The 9,416-nt window shown below is 44.6% G+C and overlaps 1 pseudogene; it reads left to right on the forward strand.

Annotated features, from left to right (window-relative positions):
- The first annotated feature begins 1,900 nt into the window (after positions 1-1,900).
- LOC129487885 (COP9 signalosome complex subunit 9-like) lies at positions 1,901-2,255 on the forward strand (annotated as a pseudogene).
- Positions 2,256-9,416: the final 7,161 nt, after the last annotated feature.

Consider the following 9,416-nt stretch of genomic DNA (forward strand, 5'->3'; position numbering starts at 1 on the left):
GTTGGCCAGTCTGGTCTCAAACTCCTGACCTCACGCGATCTGCCTGCCTTGACCTCTCAAAGTGCTGAGATTACAGGTTTGAGCCACCGTGCCTGGCCCGAAAGAATAAATTTAAGTGAAAGAATCATAAGTATGTGAGTAAGAAAGGTTTATTTTCCAATTGTACCTTGCATCTGTCCAATTGCTTGAAAAAATATCCAAAGTATTTTTGAACCAACTTTCTTTTTTTTTTTTTTGAGATAGGGTTTGCTCTGTTGCTCAGGCTGGAGTGCAGTAGTGTGATCAATCCCACCTCAGCCTCCTGAGTAGCTAGGACTACAGGCTTTTAGCACCATGCCTGGCTAATTTTGTTTTTTATTTTTTGTAGAGATGGAGCCTCACTGTATTGCCCAGGCTGGTCTCAAACTCTTGAGACCTCAGCCTCTCAAAGTGCTGGGATAACAGGTGTAAACCATACTGTCTGGCAGTACCAGCTCTTTAATGCTAAAAACGTTTTTTTTTTTAGACAGAGTCTTGCTCCGTTGCCCAGGCTGGAGTGCAGTGCTGCAATCTCAGCTCACTGCAACCTCTGCCTCTTGGGTTCAAGTGATTCTCCCGCCTCAGCCTCCCGAGTAGCTGGGACTACAGGCGCACGCCACCACTCCTGGCTAATTTTTTTTTTTTTTTAAGTAGAGACGGGTTTCACCATGTTGGCCAGGATGGTCTCGATCTCCTGATCTCGCGATCTGCCCACCTTGACCTCCCAAAGTGCTGGGATCACGCGTTAGCCACTGCTCCCGGCCCTAATGCTAAAAACTTTTAAATTGCTTGTAGATATAATATTTTCTGCAACCTGCTTTTTTACATCCTCAACATAGTAAAATGCTATAAGAATTATTAGAGACTGACATATTTAGTAAAGCCATCGCTAAGTTTTACTTCTCAATTTGCTATTTTTTAAAGATAATTGATTATATGTCCAATCACTCTGAAGGAAATGATACAAAGGGGGGAATAAAAAAGGATAAGACATGATTAAGAATTTAGCAAATAATTGGAAAGATGAAATTAGCATATGAGAAACAATGATGCAGTAAAAACCAGCAATGTCTGGAGCCAGAGTTAAGGAAGGTGTGGAGAAACAAACAAGTTGAAACATTATTTCTGGGGAGGTACACTGGTAAGATTTTTCTTTTCTTTTTTCTTTTGAGGTGGAGTCCCACTCTGTCCACCCAGGCTGGAGTTCAGTGGCGCAATCTCAGCTCACTGCAACCTCCACCTCCTGGGTTCAAGCGATTCTCCTGCCTCAGCCTCCCAAGTAGCTGGGATTACAGGCACCCGCCACCACACCCGGCTAATTTTTTTTGTATTTTTAGTAGAGATGAGGTTTCAGCATGTTGGCCAGGCTGGTCTCCAACTCCTGACCTCAAGTGATCCGCCCGCCTCAACCTCCCTTTTACCAGGGCTACTTGTTTTTAACTTTTTTCATGGAAAATTTCAGACATGTACAAAAATAGTAAAACGCATTTTCAGGCATCACCAAGCCACTCTGACAGTTTTATTTTCTTGGAATGCTCTTCCTCTAGACATAGTCACAAGGCTCACTTCCTCACACCTTTCAGAATTTAACTCAAATGACATTTCAGAGAGGTCTTCTCTGACTACTCTATTTAACAGTGCACCTCAACACTCCTTCTGCCTCTTCCCTTTCCTATTTTTCACCATAACTTTGATCACCTTCTAACATTTTATAAGTTTTTACATGTTTTTTTTTTCTGATCTGTTCACAATCTAATAAACTACACGAAGGCAAGGATTAACAAATGTTTTCTTCACTGATATGTCCTAGTACCTAGAACAATTCCTGATACATAGAAGGGCTTAACAGTCAATGAGTGAACGAATATTAATATGGGGAGTTGTTAAAAAATAGAAAAACAGGAAGTGGCCCCGTGGCCGGAAGTGGGCCTAGAGCGCCACAGCCCAAGATGAAGCTGGCCGTGGACGAGATGTTTCCCGAGGGCGCCGGGCCCTACGTGGACCTGGACAAGGCGGCAGGCAGCACCAGGTTCTTGATGGACTTGGCAACTAATGAAAAGGCTGTTCAATGTAGACTTTTTAAATGGTTTTGAAGATCTCTTTGATGATGATGACATCTAGTGAGATGCCGTCTGGCTGCAGGCGGGTCCAAGCCCTTCGTACAGAGCCGCGGTGTGAGCCTGCGCAGGGCAGTTTCAGCTGATTTTAAAGAACATGTGGAAATACCTTGAAATTAGGACGTGGTTAACCAGGAAAGGCAAAATTGTACTTGATCACCTGGATGAGGCTGTTAATCTCTGAACGTGACCAGGTTTTGTCTTCACTTCAATTAAAAGAAAGCAATGTCACATGCCAAAAAAAAAAATTACAACAGAGTTTGGACAATATTATACGATGCTAGGGAAAAAACATGTGGATTGTGACAGAGGTTACGCAGTCACCAAATATTCTCTACTTTGAATTTCCCTGCTAACTTGGTAGCTAGGCAGGGTTACAATTACTAATATGGCAAATAAATTGTGAGTGGAAGGGAAGTATGTCAATTATGGGATGAGGCAGAAAAAGTTCCATGTGTGATTTTCCAGTCTCTTTTCACTATTCTGGTCACTAAAGATGTCATGTATTTCAGATTTTGACCAGAATAGGGTGGAACTGCCATTAGCCTCCATCCCTGAGTGATTACATGGAGAAAGTGCCCTAACAATTGGTATAAGACAAGAAAAAAACTTGTGTTAAGCCACAGATATTTGGGAGGTTGTTTGTTATTGCAGACTTATTCTGACTATATGCAAATATATGTACACAAACTAGCATTTATTAAGCATGTACTGTATGTCAGGCACAATGCTGAACACTTTACATATATTATTTTATTAAACCTTCATCAAACTCTGCAAGCCTGTACTATTATACTGAGATGAGAAAACTGGGACAATGTGAGGACAAATCATTTGTCCAAGGCTGTCAGCTAAATGGAAGGGCTGAAAATGAAACCCAGGCAGTCTGAAGAAACATCTATCAAGCTGTTAACAGTGGTTGATATGGTTTGGCTCTGTGTCCCCACCCAAATCTCATCTCAAATTGCAACCCCCATGTGTTGAAGGAGGGACCTGGTGGGAGGTGACTGGATCATGAGGGCGGTTTCCCCCATGCTGTTCTTGTGATAGTGAGGGAGTTCTCACGAGAGCTGATGGTTTTGAAAGTGTTTGGCAGTTTCCCGTTTGTTGTGTCTCCCTCTTGCTGCCTTGTGAAGGTGTGCCTTGCTTCCTCTCACCTTCTGCTATGACTGTAAGTTTCCTGAGGCCTCCCCAGCCATGTGGAACTGAATCAATTAAACCCTCTTTTGTTTATAAATTACCCAGTCTCAGGTAGTATCTTTATAGCAGTGTGAAAATGGACTAACACGGTGGTTATCTTTGAAGGCAGAAATATGGAGACTGATCACTCTTTGTTCTATATTTCTGTAATATTTCAAAGTTTTGTTTTTTTTTTTTCAACCTCCACCTCCCAGGTTCAAGTGATTCTCCTGCCTCAGCCTCTCGAGTAGCTGGGACTACAGGCGCGTACCACCACACCCGGCTAATTTTTGTATTTTTTAATAGAGACAGAGTTTCACCCTGTTGGCCAGGCTGGTCTCAAACTCCTGGCCTCAAGTGATCCGCCCACCTCGGCCTCTCGAAGTGCTGGGATTACAGGCATGAGCCGTGCCCAGCCTTATTAAGTTCTTAAGTTCAAATGTCTATAAAGAAAAAAAGTGATATGGTTTGGCTCTGTGTCCCCACCCAAATCTCACCTTGAATTGTAATAATCCCCACGTGTCATGGGAGGGACCCAGTGAGAGGTAACTGAATCATGGGGGTGGGTTTTCCTGTGCTGTTCTTGTGATAGTGAATAAGTCTCATGAGATCTGATAGGTTTTTTTTTTGAGATGGTGTCTCACTGTGTCGCCCATGCTGGAGTAGAGTGGCGTGATCTCGGCTCACTACAACCTCCACCTCCTGGGTTCAAGTGATTCTCCTGCCTCAGCCTCCTGAGTAGCTGGGATTATAGGTGCCCACCACCACACCTGGCTAATATTTGTATTTTTAGTAGAGACAGGGTTTCTCCATGTTGGCCAGGCTGGTCTTGAACTCCTGAACTCAAGTGATTCGCCCACCTCAGCCTCCCAAAGTTCTGGGATTACAGGCATGAGCCACCATGCCTGGCTAATCTGATGGTTTTATACAGGGGAGTTCCCCTGCACATGCCCTCTTGCCTGCTGCCATGTAAGAAATGACTTTGCTCCTTCTTTGCCTTCCACCATGATTGTGAGGCCTGCCCAGCCATGTGGAACTAGGAGTCCATTAAACCTCTTTCTTTCTCTCTCTTTTTTTTTTTTTGAGACAGAGTCTCGCTCTGTTGCCCAGGCTGGAGTGCAGTGGCACGATCTCCTCTCACTGCAAGCTCCGCCTCCTGGGTCCACACCATTCTCCTGCCTCAGCCTCCTGAGTAGCTGGGACTACAGGCACCCACCACCACACTTGGCTAATTTTTTGTATTTTTAGTAGAGACGGGGTTTCACCGTGTTAGCCAGGATGGTCTCGATCTCCTGTCCTCGTGATCCGCCCGCCTCAGCCTCCCAAAGTGCTGAGATTACAGGCATGAGCCACCACACCCGGCCCCTCTTTCTTTTTTTTGATGGAATTTCACTCTTGTTGCCCAGGCTGGAGTGCAATGGCATGATCTCAGCTCACTTTTTTTTTTTTTTTTGACGGAATTTCAGTCTTTTCTTTTTTTTGATGGAATTTCACTTTTGTCGCCCAGCCTGGAGTGCAATGGCATGATCCCGGCTCACTGCAACTTCTGCCTCCCAGGTTCAAGCAATTCTCCTGTCTCAGCCTCCCAAGTAGCTGGGATTACAGGCACCCACCACCATGCCTGGCGAATTTTTGTTGTTTTTTTTTTTCTTTTTTTTTTTTGAGACGGAGTCTTGCTCTGTCGCCCAGGCTGGAGTGCAGTGGCGCAATCTCGGCTCACTGCAAGCTCTGCCTCCCGGGTTCACGCCATTCTCCTGCCTCAGCCTCCCGAGTAGCTGGGACTACAGGCGCCCGCCACCACACCTGGATAATTTTTTGTATTTTTAGTAGAGACAGGGTTTCACTGTGGTCTCGATCTCCTGACCTCGTGATCCGCCCGCCTTGGCCTCCCAAAGTGCTGGGATTACAAGCGTAAGCCACCGCGCCCGGCCGAATTTTTGTATTTTTAAGTAGAGATGGGGTTTCACCGTGTTGGCCAGACTGGTCCTGAACTCCTGACCTCAGGTAATCCACCTGCCTCAGCCTCCTAAAGTGCTGGGATTACAGGCATGAGCACCTCTTTTTCTTTATAAATTACCCAGTCTCAGGTATGTATTTATTAGCAGTGTGAGAACAGACACACAGCCTCACTCGTAAAAAAAGAAAAATTACAGCTGGGTACGGTGGCTCATGCCTATCATCCCAGCAATTTGGGAGGCTGAGGTGGGCACATGATGGCTTGAACTCATGGCTAGTCATGAGTTCGAGACTAGCCTGAGCAATGTGGTGAAACCTCATCTTTAATAAAGATACAAAAAAAATTAGCTGGGTGTGGTGCTGCACGCCTGTACTCCCAGTTACTCGGGAGGCTGAGGTGGGAGGATTGCTTGAGCCCAGAAGGCAGAGGTTGCAGTAAGCTGAGATTGTGTAGCCATATTCCAGCCTGGAAAACAGAGTGAGAACTTGTTTCAAAAAGAAAAGGAAAATTGCTTGAGTTTCACTTGCATTATGGAAATAATAGTGCCCACCTTGTGTCACAGGATTCATATAAGGATCAAATGAAATAATTTATAAACATGTTTAGTGAATGTCTTAGCCTATTTTCTGCTACTGTAATAGAATACCCAAGACTGGGTAATTCATAATAAAAAGAAGCGTATTTGGCTCACAGTTCTGGAGGCTGGGAAGTGCAAGAGCATGGTACCAGTATCCGTTAAGGGTCACCCCATGGCTGAAGGCATCACATGGAAGGAGTGGTGTAAGAGAAAGAAAGACAGGGAGGAGCTGAACTCATCCATTTTATCAGGAACCCACTCCCATGATAACAGCATTAATCCATATTATGTGAGGGAAGAGCTCTCACGACCTAATCACCCCTTAAGGGCCTCACCCTCTTAATACTGTACCATGGCAATTAAAACTCAATGTGAGTTTTGGAGGGGACATTAAAACCATAACTGAGAATTATAACTTTAAGACCATATTAAGTATGTAGCATATTACCTTTTTTTTTTTTTTTTTTGAGATAGAGTCTCGCTCTGTTGCCAGGCTGGAGTGCAGTGGCGCCATCTCGGCTCACTTAAACCTCCACCTCCTGGGTTCCAGTAATTCTCCTGCCTCAGCCTCCTGAGTAGCTGGGACTACAGGCATGTGCCACTACACCCAGCTAATTTTTGTATTTTTAGTAGACAGGCCTTTACCATGTTGGCCAAGATGGTCTCGATCTCTTGACCTCATGATCCACCCACCTCGGCCTCCCAAAGTGCTGGAATTACAGGCGTGAGCCACCGTGCCCGGCCTGTACCATATTTCATCCAATCTTAGACACATCCATTGTATGACACACCATTAATTTATATACCACTAGGAAAGAAACAATGTGGCTAATTTAAAATTATAATATCTTATCACTTGGAACTTGTAATACCTATGAAACAACTCTTTTATACTTAATTAGACATGGATTGTTATATCTAATTCCTGTGCAAACATTAAGAGGAAAATATAAATGAAATAAATTGGCTAAGGTATTCTTTTTTTGGGGGGGATGGGGTCTCGCTGTTGCCCAGGATGGAGTGCAATGGCACGATCTCGGCTCACTGCAATCTCTGACTCCCCGGTTTCAAGTGATTCTCCTGTCTCAGCCTCCCGAGTAGCTGGGACTACAGGCATGTGCCACCACACCGGCTAATTTTTGTATTTTTTCTGAGAGACAGGGTTTCACTATGTCGGCCAGGCCGGTCTTGAACTCCTGACCTCGTGATCTGCCCGCCTCGGGCTCCCAAAGTGCTGGGATTACAGGTGTTAGCCACTGTGCCCGGCCAAGGTATTCTTAAACTTCTCATTCAGGCCAACATTCCTGAATCACTTCTCAACTCAATCACTGACATCCATGTTTATCCACATAATAGCCTTATTTGTGCCAATGAGAATATTGTTGTTGGTCGGATGCAGTGGCTCACACCTGTAATCTCAGCACTTTGGGAGGCCGAGGTGGGTGGATCACAAGGTCAGGAGTTCAAGACCAGCCTGGCCAACATGGTGAAACCCCATCTCTACTAAAAATACAAAAATTAGCTAGGTGTGGTAGCGCGCACCTGTAATCCCAGCTACTCAAGAGGCTGAGGAAGGAGAATTGCTTAATATGGAACCCAGGAGGTGGAGGTTGCATTGAGCTGAGATCACGCCACTGCACTCCAGCCTGGGCTACAGAGTAAGACTTCCTCTCAAAAAAAAAAAAAAAAAAAAAGAATATTGGTGAATGCAGCATTTCTTCTAAGAATCTAGAAAAATAAATAAAAATCACCAAAGGACATACCAATGGTTCCATTAAACCAAAAGTTGAGACTGTCTCCTGGTTATCTTGGGCTCCTCATTGCCAAGTGAACCTACAGGCAAAGAAAGGGGTCAACTGTACTGGCCAGAGTGATCGACCTTGTCTATTAAGGAGAAATTGGGTTCTTATGGCCCAATGTGGGTAAGGAGGAGTATATGTGGAATGTATGAGATCTCTGGGGGTACCTCTTACAAGTCTTGTGTTCTGTGATTTTAGAATTGCTTATGTTTCACTTTTTGCTAATTTATAAAACATACAGCAGTTTGTTGTACAGGATAAACTCACTGAAAACATTTGACCAGAAGTCCGATAAGAAAAAAGGGGAGGGCCATATGCTTAAGATTAGTGATGTGTACGTAAGTTTTTTTTTTAATTTTTGTTTGTTTTCTTTTTTTTTTTTTTTTTTTTTTTTTTTTTGAGATGGAGTCTCGCTCTTTCACCCAGGCTGGAGTGCAGTGGCGCGATCTCGGCTCACTGCCGGCTCCGCCCCCTGGGGTTCACGCCATTCTCCTGCCTCAGCCTCCCGCGTAGCTGGGACTACAGGCGCCTGCCACCTCGCCCGGCTAATTTTTTGTATTTTTAGTAGAGACGGGGTTTCACCGTGTTAGCCAGGATGGTCTCGATCTCCTGACCTTGTGATCCGCCCACCTCGGCCTCCCAAAGTGCTGGGATTACAGGAGTGAGCCACCGCGCCCGGCCTTGTTTGTTTTCAGACAGGGTCTTGCTCTGTGGCCCAGACTGGAGTGCAGTGATGCAATCACGGCTCACAGCAGCCTCTACTTCCTGGGCTCAGGTTATCCTCCTACCTCAGCCTCCTGAGTAGATGGGACTACAGGCACATGCCACCATGCCTGCCTAATTTTCAGTATTTTTTTTGTAAAGACAGGTTTTTACCATGTTGCACAGACTGGTCTCAAACTCCTGGGCTCAAGAGATCCACTTGCCTAGGCCTCCCAAAATGTTGGAATTACAGGTGTGAGCCACTACGCCCAGCCATGAGTGTTTATGTATGCCTTACATATTTTTTTTTTTTTTTTTTTTAGAGACAGGGTCTTGCTCTATTGTCCAGGCTGGATTCAACCTCGTGGACTCAAGATCCTCCTGCCTCAGCCTCTGGAGTAGCTGGGATTACGGATGCATACCACCACATCCTGCTCATGCCCTATATATTCTTTTTATGTATGGGTGTAAAAACAGAAATAAAAACAGAGATGTGGATGCCATCAGCTCACTGATGTTTGAAGTTCTGAGAAAGCATAAATCAGTAAAGGAGTTAACTGAAATTTAAATCTCACAAATGAGCAAAAAAATATGATTTCTGGTATATGATCTATGGGGTTCTTTGAATACTATTGCTTAAGAATAAAATACTTTGCGATTTCAATAAAGTGAAAATTATGGTACAAGGCAAGGAAGGGGAGCTACTAGCTATGAGACTTTTGTAAATTATGTAACATCTCTGAACCTCTGTTTCCTCATCTGTTAAAATAGGGGCAAAGTGCTACTTAGGTAAGACACTTCAGAAATGGGGCTCTGAAAAAAGTCACTTTTCTTCTCCTAACGAAAGGTTTCTAAACCTCAGCACTCCAGACATTTCAGGCCAGGTAATTCTTTGTTGTGCGGCGCTGTCCTGCGCATTGTAAGGCGTGAAGCAGTATTCCAGGCCTCTACTCACCTGTGCCCTCCACCATCTGTAGATTCCAATAGCACCTCACCCCAGATGAGAGGCTGAAAATGATTCATACATTGCCAAATGTCTTCTGGGAGGCAAAACTATTGCAGTGGAG

This window comes from Symphalangus syndactylus, chromosome 8 (assembly GCF_028878055.3).
Source record: "Symphalangus syndactylus isolate Jambi chromosome 8, NHGRI_mSymSyn1-v2.1_pri, whole genome shotgun sequence".
Lineage (NCBI taxonomy): Eukaryota > Metazoa > Chordata > Mammalia > Primates > Hylobatidae > Symphalangus > Symphalangus syndactylus.